This window comes from Sciurus carolinensis, chromosome 14 (genome assembly GCF_902686445.1).
Source record: "Sciurus carolinensis chromosome 14, mSciCar1.2, whole genome shotgun sequence".
Lineage (NCBI taxonomy): Eukaryota > Metazoa > Chordata > Mammalia > Rodentia > Sciuridae > Sciurus > Sciurus carolinensis.
The window spans coordinates 45,757,598-45,768,862 of NC_062226.1; the positions used below are offsets into that span (position 1 = coordinate 45,757,598).

General features: G+C 32.2%; 1 non-coding gene across 1 annotated transcript; it reads left to right on the forward strand.

The window, feature by feature from the left end:
• The first annotated feature begins 5,533 nt into the window (after positions 1 to 5,533).
• On the forward strand, positions 5,534 to 5,666 carry LOC124965047 (small nucleolar RNA SNORA64/SNORA10 family). Its single transcript, XR_007105061.1, has one exon. It is a non-coding gene; the product is annotated as a small nucleolar RNA SNORA64/SNORA10 family (small nucleolar RNA).
• The last annotated feature ends 5,599 nt before the right edge of the window (positions 5,667 to 11,265 follow it).

An 11,265-nucleotide genomic window follows, 5' to 3' on the forward strand; every position in this document is an offset into this window, starting at 1 on the left:
CAAACTTAAAAAGTGGAAACAAAAACTGTTCCTCAGCAAGGTGGATAACTAAGGGAACTCACTGAAATCAAAACTGGACAGTAAAAGAAACTAAAGAGACACAGAAAGTTGGAAACTTTGAATATAATATAAGAAATAATATATAGAGATGCATCTCCTTAGTTGGGAGCAGCAATAGCCGAGGCTGCTGAGGGAAGGAAGCACAGGCAGAGAGAGGAAAGCATGGCAGAAAAAGGAAAAATGTCCTTGGGGGAACCTGTGGAATAGAGAGGGAGGCTGATCTTAATGGAACTAGAGACACTGGGGGAAGTTGTGGAGTGAAAAGGCAACCAAAATTGCTTGGCCCATGGGCAGATAGTTTGGCAGAAACTGGGTTTGCTGGGATGGGAATCATTTATAAATACTGTGAGGTCACCAGCGGAGACAGGAGATTGGGAACTCATAAAGGAAGTTGTCAGCAGATCTGGCAGGAACTTAATATGAGACCAAGAGTCTTCCTGGACCAGAGTGACTGAAATAGGTAAAAGAAAATTGTGCCTAGGACACACAGTGAGTAGGTGGTATATAATTGTGTGTGGATTTGAGTTGTTTTGATCTTACATTTGTTTGTACTTTGGTTTTTGTTCCTCTTATTGCCCCTTCTTCACTTTTGACATTCACTAATATGCAAATTTTCCTGTTCCCTCTTCTACTGTTTTTTTAAAAATTACATTTTATAATTTTTTAATTCTTCCTCCTTTTAGCTGTCATCTACTACCTATTTCCTACCTCTTTTCTGTTCAGTTTTTAGATATTTCAAATGTTCTCTTATCCTTCTGCCCTATATTCTCTTCACTTAAAAAACTATAATCCCATTAATATAATTATATGGTTTATGTAATTCTTATCCCTTTTATGTTGCTGGGATTATTAATACAGTGACTGATATAATAGATACCTGTTATTTATGCCTAATCTATTGCATGGTTTTTATTATTATTGGTGCTGATGTTAAGTGGTGACTCCATTATTTCTATATAGGTGACAATTAGTACAATAGACATCAAATTAGAAAACAGACATATATCTTAAGACTATGTATCTGTTCCTAATATTATTGCTATTCCTGGCTCCAATCTTCCTCTAAGAATGGATGGAAAGTGATTAGAACCCTTTAAGTTGACAAAGTAGATATCCTGATGAAAAACAACACATAAAACTCAGCCAAGTAGCCGCAAATCTTGTCCGACACTTTACCGGCCCTACCTCAGCCTTAATAATACTTCAACACATTTAACTGGGAGACAAAAACCCAAAACCAAGAACCAGGCCCCAAGGAAGAATAAGAAGGGTACCTCAGTTCCCACTCCTGGATGTATTCCATTCCTAGAATATGTAGGAAAAATAAAGAGATGTCCTGGACATGTGGACTTTCTGAGAGGTACCAGAATAAAAAAAGTAACTATACACAAAAAGACAAATGTATAAAAGAGGAAGGGAAATCCATATAAATTGATGTGCAAATCCAAGACCTCTGAATATAAGAAGATATAGGCCAAAAATCTATCCCCCAAATTGACAATAACCCAACAAAGGATTCCACAGATATGGAATTAGATGAAATTCCAGAGAAAGACTATAAAAAACTGATTCCTAAAATGTTCAATGAACTCAAAGAAGATCTAAAGGATGAAGTAAGAGAGAAAATACAGTTTAAAAACTGTTTCAATAAAGAAATAGAGATAATGAAAAGGAACAAAATAGAACTCCTGGAAATGAAAGACAAAAGGAATCAAACTAAAAATTCACTTGAAAGCATTACCAACACATTAGATTGTATAGAAAAAAAGAACTTCAGGCCTTGAAGACAGAATTTCAAGTCTAGGAGACAGGGTATATGAACTGGGATACTCAATATAAAATAAAGAGAAAAAAAAGTTCATGGTCTGAACTCTGGGGAAACATCAAGAGAACAAACTTATGAGTCATTGGAATACAGAACATGGAGATACAAACTAAAGGCATTAAGAAAATCTAAGTGGAATAGTAACAAAATTTTTTTGACATATTAGAAATGAGAAAATCATCCAAATATAGTAGGCATATAGGATACCAAATAGAAAATATCACAACATAACCTCTCGAGGATGCATCATAATCAAAATACCAAACATAAAAAATAGGAAGTAATATAAAAAGTTGCCAGAGAAAAACATCAGGTCATATTTAAAGGCAAACCAATAAAGCTCATCTCTGACTTCTCATCTTAGACCCTAAAATCAAGGAGAATTTAGAATGAAATATTCCAAGCTCTACAAGAAATAATTGCTAGCCAAGATTGCAATAGCCAGCAAACCTATCTTTCAAAATAGGTGAAGAAGTAAACATTTTTTGTGACAAAGATAAACCAATAGAATGTATGACCACTAAGCCATCACTACAAAGAAACTCAAATATATTTATACTCAAAAATGCCAAATCTACCAAACATATGAAGATCACTAAAAGAGCAACCACTTAAGTGAAAATCAAGAAAGTTAAATATAACAAATAAATCAAAATGACAGTACACAACACACACACACACACACATGCATAATAAAATTGAATGTAAATGGCCTCAACATTTCAATTAAAAGACATTACTTAGCAGACTGGATTTTAAAAACAAGTTCCAACTATATACTCTCTGCAGGAAACTCATCTCATAGGCAAAGACACACACTGGCTGAAAGTAGAGGGTGGAAAAATATTCCATGCAAAAGGAGTCCCAAAACAAGCAAGAATAACTATTCTCATATCTGAGGAAGTTGATTTCAAACAAAAATTAATTAATCAGAAAAGTTTTTTAAAAAGACATTACATACTAACAAAGGGAAAAATCCAACAAGAAGGCATAACAATAGTTAATACATTTGTCCCAAATATTAGTGCACCTAATCACATTTAAAACTACTTCCTAACATTAAATCCAAGATAAATCCCAATACAATAATATTGGGTGATTTCAATACACCCTTATCATCAATAGACAGGTTGTCCAAACATAAAATCAATATATATATTCCCCATCTAAATAATATTATAAATCAAGCAGACTTATACATATCTACAGAATATTTCACCCCCAAACACCTCAACTTACCTTCTTCTCAGCAGTTTATGAAAACTTTTCCAAAGTAGATGATATTCTATGTCACAATGTAAGTCTTAACAATTACAAAAAAATGACACAATCCAAAGCATCCTATCAAATCATAATGGAATGAAACTAGAAAACAATGGCAAGAAAAATAATAAAAAACATATAGACATGGAAATTGAAAAATACTCTCAAGTGAAGAATGGACCATAGAAGAAATGAGAGAAGAAATTAAGAAATTCTTAAAAACAAATGAAAACAGAGATACAACATATCAAAATCTCTGTGACACTATGAAAGCAGTTCTAAGAGGAAAATTAATAGCATTGAGTGCCTACATTAAAAGAATAGATCCCAAATAAATAAGCTTATGTTGCACCTCAAGGTCTCAGAAAAGAAAGAACAAACTAAGGCCTTTGATAAAATCTAGCACTTATGCATGTTAAAAACCACTGGAGAAACTACGGATAGAACAAATTTACCTCTACATTAAAAAGGTTACATAAGACAAACCGAAAATCAACTGAATAGAGGAAATGAAAACATTTCCTCTAAAATCAGGAACAAGACAATGATGTCTACTCTCACCATTTCTATTCAATACAGTTTTCAAAACTCTAGCCAAAGCAATTATGCAGAGAAAAAAACTAAAGGAATTGGAACAGGTAAAGAAGCCCAACTATCTCTGTTTGCCAATGACATGACCCTATATCTAGAAGACCCAAAAGTTCCACCAGATTGCTGGAGTTGAACAATGAATTCAGTAAAGTATGAGGACACAAGATCACGATATATATATCAATAACTTTCCTGTCCTTCAACAGTGATTCTGTTCAGAAAGAAATCAGGAAAACCATCTCATTCATAATAATCTCAAAAACAAAACAAAACAAACAAAATTTGGGAATTAATCTAACCAAAGAGGTGAATATCTCTAAATGAAAATTATAGAACACTAAAGAAAGAACAACTAAAATCTTAGAAGATGTAATGAGCTCCCATGATCTTAGATAAGTAGAATTAATATTGTCAAAACAGTCATACTACCAAAAGCTATATACAGATTTAATGTGATCCCCATGAAAATACCAATGAATTCTTCACAGAACTAGAAAAAAAAACAGTCCTTAAATCCATTTTGAAGAATAAGAGACTCAGAATAGTCAAATCAATTCTGAGCATAAAGAACGAAACAGGAGGTATTTCAATGTCTGATCTGAAATCATACTGCAGATATACAGTAACAAAAGCAGCATGGTATTTGCAACAAAATAGAGAGGAAGACCAATGGAATGGAAGACACAGAGACAAATCCTCATATTTACAGTCATGTGATACTTGACAAAGATACCAAAAATATATGTTGGAGACAAGATAATCTTTTTAACAAAGGATACTGGGAAAACTGCATATCCATATATAGAAGAATGAAATTAGATCCCTATCTCTTATCCTGCAGAAAAGTCAAAGCAGATGAAATACTTAAGAATTAGACTGGAAACTGCAACTGCTGTTAGACAATATAGAACCAACACTATATTTTTGTACAGGCACCAACTTCCATAGGAGACCTCTAAGTCTCAAGAAATAAACCCAAGAATCTAAAAAATGGGACCGTATCAAATTAACAAGCTTCCGTACATCAAAGGAAATCAATGTAGGGAATAGGAGACAATCTTTGCAAGTGCTCCTCTGACGGGATTAATATCCAGAATACATAAAGAACTCAAAAAATTTAACACCAAAAAAAAAAAAAACAGAAAAATTAAATAGTCAGTCAATAATGGCCAAAAGGACTAACCAGACATTTTTCAAAAGTAGAAATACAAATATAAGAAATATATGAAAAAATGTTCAATATCATTAGCAATTAGGAAGGAAAATACAAGTTAAAGCTACACTGAGATTTCATCTCACACTAGTCAGAATGACAATTATCAAGTATGCAAATAATAATAAATGCTGAAGAGGATGTTGGGAAAAAGGTCTACTCATACATAGATGAATGGATTAAGAAAATGTGGTTATACACACACTGGAATTTTATTAAGCCATAAAGAATGAAATTATGGCATATGCCGATAAATATAAGCATTTGATAAATAGATGGAAATAGAGAACATCATGAAATAAACCAGACTCTGAAGTCAAGGGTCAAATGTTTTCTCTCATTGTGAAACCAGAGCAACATAAGAGGAAAAATGTGTGTACGGGGGATTGGATATCATAAAGATACAGGGAATTTCAATGGAGTAGAAGAATAAGATTGACAATAAGGGAGGAGGAACTGGAAAGGGGAGGAAATGTAGAAAGAATTTAACAAACTCATGCTATGTATACATATAAATACGTCCCAGGGAATTCAGCCTTTACACATATGTAAAAAGCAACAATAAAAAATAAATAAACAACACTTTCTCAGCTCCACTGAATAACACAGGCCCTCTGTGTACATGGTTTATTTTAAGGAAGAGAGAGGAAGGCCCTCCTATGTATGGAAAACCTGCTCCAAAGTGGTCTCTTGATTCCTAGGAGTGCAACAGCTTCTGGTCTCAGGGTGGGACATTTGTATTCTATGAAGCCACCAATCCTCCTTTGCTGTTTCTGTTCTACAGTCAAGGCAGCTTTTATGCCATCTCCAAGACATAAAGTTACCTGACTTCAGATCTCTGGAAAGAGACTGTTTATCAAGTCTCCCTATCAGGAATTCAATGACCATCTTGTGAAAACCCACAACAAGGTCTCTGTGCAGTGGACCCAGGTTCCATCTGTGGCTACAACATAGGGTTTTTAGACAAGAAAAATAAAGTGAATGAAACCTAGTAAAAAACAAAGAAACAAAAATTAAGTGAATGAAAGGATGAGAGTACAGAAGAGTAGGAGGAGGGAGGAGGGGAAAGAAGGTGGGAGGGAGGACAACAGGACTAAAATGAAGTGTATTTGACTGTCAAATTGAATCCAACTATGTATAACAATAATACTTCAATAAAAAAACCTGTATTATAAAAAAATTTACTTGTTAGTGTCCAGAATCATCATTCTTGCAATTGTCCAAGCCAAAGACAAGGGAATATTTACTGTTATCACCAAATACAAGCAGGCACACATAATACATGCACAAGCAGTTAGACACACTGTATGAGTCCCCTTCACTGGTTGAAGCAATACTATTACACAGATATCATTTCAAATCAGGACCTTCCCAGATGCCGTATTCCTTTCATTGAGTTGTATTAACTTTTGCTCTTTGTGGCAATGCTGCATGACAAATTTTTACACACGTCTTTTATTTGTATTTCTATGAATATATCTCTGTGACAAATTCATATAAGTGTATTTTCAGGTAAAAAAAAGCAAAAGGATGTGCAGTTTTGTTGTTGTTGTTGTTTTGGTAGTAGGTACTAAACTCAGGGGCACCTAACCACTGAGCCAAATCTGCAGCCCTTTTTATGTTTTGAGACAGGGTCTTGCTAAGTTCCTTAAAGCCTTCCTAAATTGCTGAGGCTGGCTTTGAACTTGTCATCTTCCTGCCTCAGCCTCCAGAGCTGCAGGGATTATAGGAATGTGTCATGTCATCATGACCAGTGCATATGCAGTGTTAATTGCAACAGATGATAGCAAATTACTCTCTTCAGAATTCATACTAATAGTATGTCAATAAAAAAGCTTTGAGACTGCCTGTTTTCTGATATTTTTGCTGTGTGATGTAATACCAATTATCTGTTTTTACCTGTATCACAAATGAAAAACTTAACCACTTGGTATGTTGTGAATGCATGTCTCCTATTACAACAGAGATTAAGCTAAACCACCATTTAGTACTGCTTTAGGAGTTGACATTCACATGGATTATTCTTCAGAGACATTTCTATTTCCTTTCATGTGAACCTTTTGGGAGTGCTGGAGGATGATCATGAAAACATTGTTTCTTTTTTCTAAAATCTCCTGACTGCAAGCTGTTTTTAATCTACATTTTCATGCGCTCAAAGTTTTAATCTTCTATTATTTGTAGTTTTTATATAAATACATGAAATATTTAAAAATCTAATTTCATTTGAAATTATGTTGAGGTTAGTTTTGGTATGAAGACCTAGCTTTATTTCCAACTCAAAAGGCTGTCTAGCTCTCTTTTTTAATTTGTTAATTCATTTTTTCTAAAGAAATTATAATATTGCCTTAATCTTACATTAATTCCTTTCATGTAATTGTTTTTCATTTCTGGCCCTTCCGTTCTGTTCCATGAATCATTCAGTCTATCCATGTAGCTGTACCATATTGGTTAAACACTATAACTTTATAAAATATTTCCACATATAGCAATGGTAATCTCCAGTACATTTTAGAACATTTTTCCTAATTTTGCATATTTTAGACAAATCATCACAATTATGATTCTGAAACAAAGTAACCTGTTGTCCCTTTAATTTGAACCCAATTAAATCCAAAGTTTAATTTAGAGAGATTTGATATTGATAACAAATCCATCTATCAGAGAGCTTGGTCTCTTCATTTGTTCAAGCCATTTTCTTTGTTCCTGTCTTCCACAAGTATGTGAAATTTTCTTTATATGAATTTGGATATTTTAAATAATGTCATTATTTAGTATAATGCTTTTAGTTTAGTTGCTAATACAAATGATATCCTTTGTCCTATTCCAGATTCTGACTGATTCAATATAAGAATACATAAAGAAAATATTTTAATTTTAAAATTAAAATTGTTGAATTCTCTTGTTTTTTAAGCTAGATTTTAAAAATTTTATCTTCTTAATTTTTCACATCTCTTGCTCATAATGAAACTTTTTCTTTTTCCCCCTGATTTTTAGACTTTTTTTTCTGTTGTTCATATTACTGTTGCTTAATTCCACTAAGAAATGCTTCCAGAAAACAAACACACAAACATAAATAATAGGGGTTAAATAGCAAGTAATTTGTTTCTTATTTTAACAGAAATGCTTCTGAATTTCTCTATTAAGCACGTTGTGATTGATCTTTAGTTTCCTAGTTTTGTTGTCTTTCTTTAGGTTAAGTTGTAATTATTCCATAAAAGGTTTTAGTTTTCTCTCTTTGTGTGGCTATTATTAAATTTTGGAAAATTTTGCATGTGGGAGTTTTGGGAGTAGATGGATAGATGATATTGGGGAGAGTAGAATTCCAATTTTCTTGAAAATGTATTTCTTTTATACATTTTATATTCCTTGTCTGGGGAGAGGTTTTCCTTGTATTTTGCAGAACACAGAGAGCAGCATATAGTCACATTGTTCCAAGCAGTTACCTTGTGATCACAAGAATGACAGGACAGAAAGAAGAAAACTTATTAAAAATATCAATGCAGATTCGGTTGTCATGCCTGCAATGAGTCTTACTTTTTGGCTTCCATTATTATAACATAGCACATTTTCTTATGGTTTAAGCTAGTTCAAATTAGGGAATTTCCTCAATAACAGTCAAAATGGAATTTTATACCATGATAACAATGACTCTGCAATGACACACCAAAACATCGGTGTCTCGCAAAAACAATAGTGAACAAAAGAAGCCAACACACACACAAAACAGTGTATGACTCAATTTATATCAGAAAACAAAGACTTAAACGCTAAAACTCACGTATGATTAAAAAAGTAGGATAGTGGATCTTCTTTCAATAGAGACATTGACAGAAAAGAAGCACGAGAATGTTTTCCAAAATGAAATCAGCAGTATAGAATGAAAGGAAAAATGAGACATGTCCTATTTCAACATTTTAGTAATCATACAGTGTCTTTTGCTGCTGGTCTGGATGACTGCAGGTGTAGAATGGAAAAGTAGACTCATACCCACATATGTATGCAAACTTAGTTTGTAGAAGAATTTTCTTTTGAGGTTCAGTGGAAAAAAGATGAACTTTTCACCATAGAAGTAAAGTAAAAAGTGATTACACAAATGGGAAAATTATAAAATTATTTTGCCTGGCATTTTATATCACATATATAAAGTTTTTACTTTTTGATTAAAAACAAATTTAAAAGATAATTTTTAATAAAATATTAGGAAGCAGTTTTGGAGGATCCATTTATGACTTATGATGGTAAAAGATTTCTTAAGCAACATTCTTCAAATTAAATCGCTCTTGATTTGACTATAATAAGAAACTATTTTCTCAAAAGTCAGCACAAGTTGAGTAGTATATAATAAGTGGAAGGAAATAATTAGAAAATATAAAATGGATAATAATTACTATCTTAATGTTTTGAGAATGCCTGTAAATCAATAAGAAAAGCACCCCAGACCTGAAAGAGGTAAAAGACTTAAAAAATCCTTTATATTAGAGAAAAACTGAATAGCCAACAAACGTATAGAAGTATTTTAAAGTTAATAGTAATAAACTTAGGTTCCCATCTCTTTTGTTTCATAACTTAAGTAGTCAGTATTTGCTTAATTGCTGAAACAAAAATAATAAATAAATAAAAAAAGAAAGAAAGAAACGTAGAAATAATTCCAAACTTCTCTAATGGTCCTTACATTTAAAAAGTCATCAAATCCTATGATTTTTGCTTTGAAAATGCCTTGTATAAAACTTTTTTCTTTTTTCTTCATTCATCCTTGAATCTAGATTTTTTTTTTTTTAAGAACATTTGGGTTTCACTTCCTGTATAATGAACATAAGAAAGTCAAACTTGTTTGATTTCAGAAGATAAACTAAGGAATATCCTGCAGACCAATAATCTTCAAGGCACAGAATGAAGATATATTGGCAAACAGGTAAAAACTTATCAGATCTTTTATTTACATTTATGTTTATATTATCTTTTAAATGTTATTCTTTTGTGTAAATTTTAATTTGTTCTTAGTATAGTAAGTAATGTGCAAATTTTTGTATGGACTTATATTTTATAGATCCTTGTAGAGTCTGAGGATTGGGAGTTAAAAAGTTCAGTTGTGGGGGTTGTCATTTATGAGTATAGAACCTTAAGAATATCACTTAATATCTTTAATACATAACATTTTCAAATATGAAAATTGTATCACAATTTATTCCAAATATATCACAAATAGTTTGGACACAAATTTGATATATATCTGAATTTGCATTTTATGCTATAAAACAGAACACCAAGGTAAGAAAATTATTTATAAGGGCTAATTTATTCATGTTCCTTGGCTTTTAGCACAAAAAGTGTTAGTCATTAAAATTATTTTAGAGCTTTTAATTTGTTTTATCTTACTGACTGTTTATTGAGGATGAACATTAATTTATTGGAATTTTTTGGTATATGTCTCTGCTTGGGCTTTTATATATTTCAGTGAGAAACCTGGATATGTTTGTACCTATCAAGCATTAGAAGACTCACCAAATTAACTTGCAAATCCAAAGGTTATATTATTGAATCTATGTGCTTCATAACATTTTCTGAGAAGAATAAAAGCACTTTTATGCTTTTAATAAGGCACATCAGTAATACTAATAATTCTAAGACTTGAAAATATCTGACTGTGAAGTTGATTATGTACTCAAGCCGAAAGCTATAATCAAAAAGGTTTCTGAAACTACTCTCTTTCACAATGGCCTTTTTCATATTATTGATGTAGAAATTTAATTTCTTCAAAAATACAAAATAATTGAATATACCAATGCACTTTAACTAAAAAATAAGTTTCCATATTTTTAATAAACCAATATCTTTCTTGATAAAAAACATTTCTATGAATTATTCTTCTGAAACAGAAGTTCATAATCAAAAAATTGAGCCAAATGAAAATAAAAATGTCAAAGATACGATAACTAGAAATCAAACCTTTGTCTTCCATATACATTTTCCATCCTTTACATTCTACTCTGAATTTATTACATTACTGGTCTTCCTTGTTTCCTTGGACCTGGGGCCAGGTTGGTCTTTGGACACATTTGACATCAGAAAGAATAGGAATTGTAGGTTTGGGTTTACTCCTCACTACATCTTTCTGTCTAGGGTCACAACTCCTGTAAGCCCACTGTCTCCTCAGAGTCCTCTGATTTTAGATTCTAATAAAGGGTGCAGCCACATACCATTTCTAGACAAGGAGTTGTGAAGTTCCTCTTCCTATCTTAAAGGCACTACTCTGTCTCTTTTAGTATCCCTTACCCTATTCAATTCTTTGTAAATAACACATTATTTAACTATT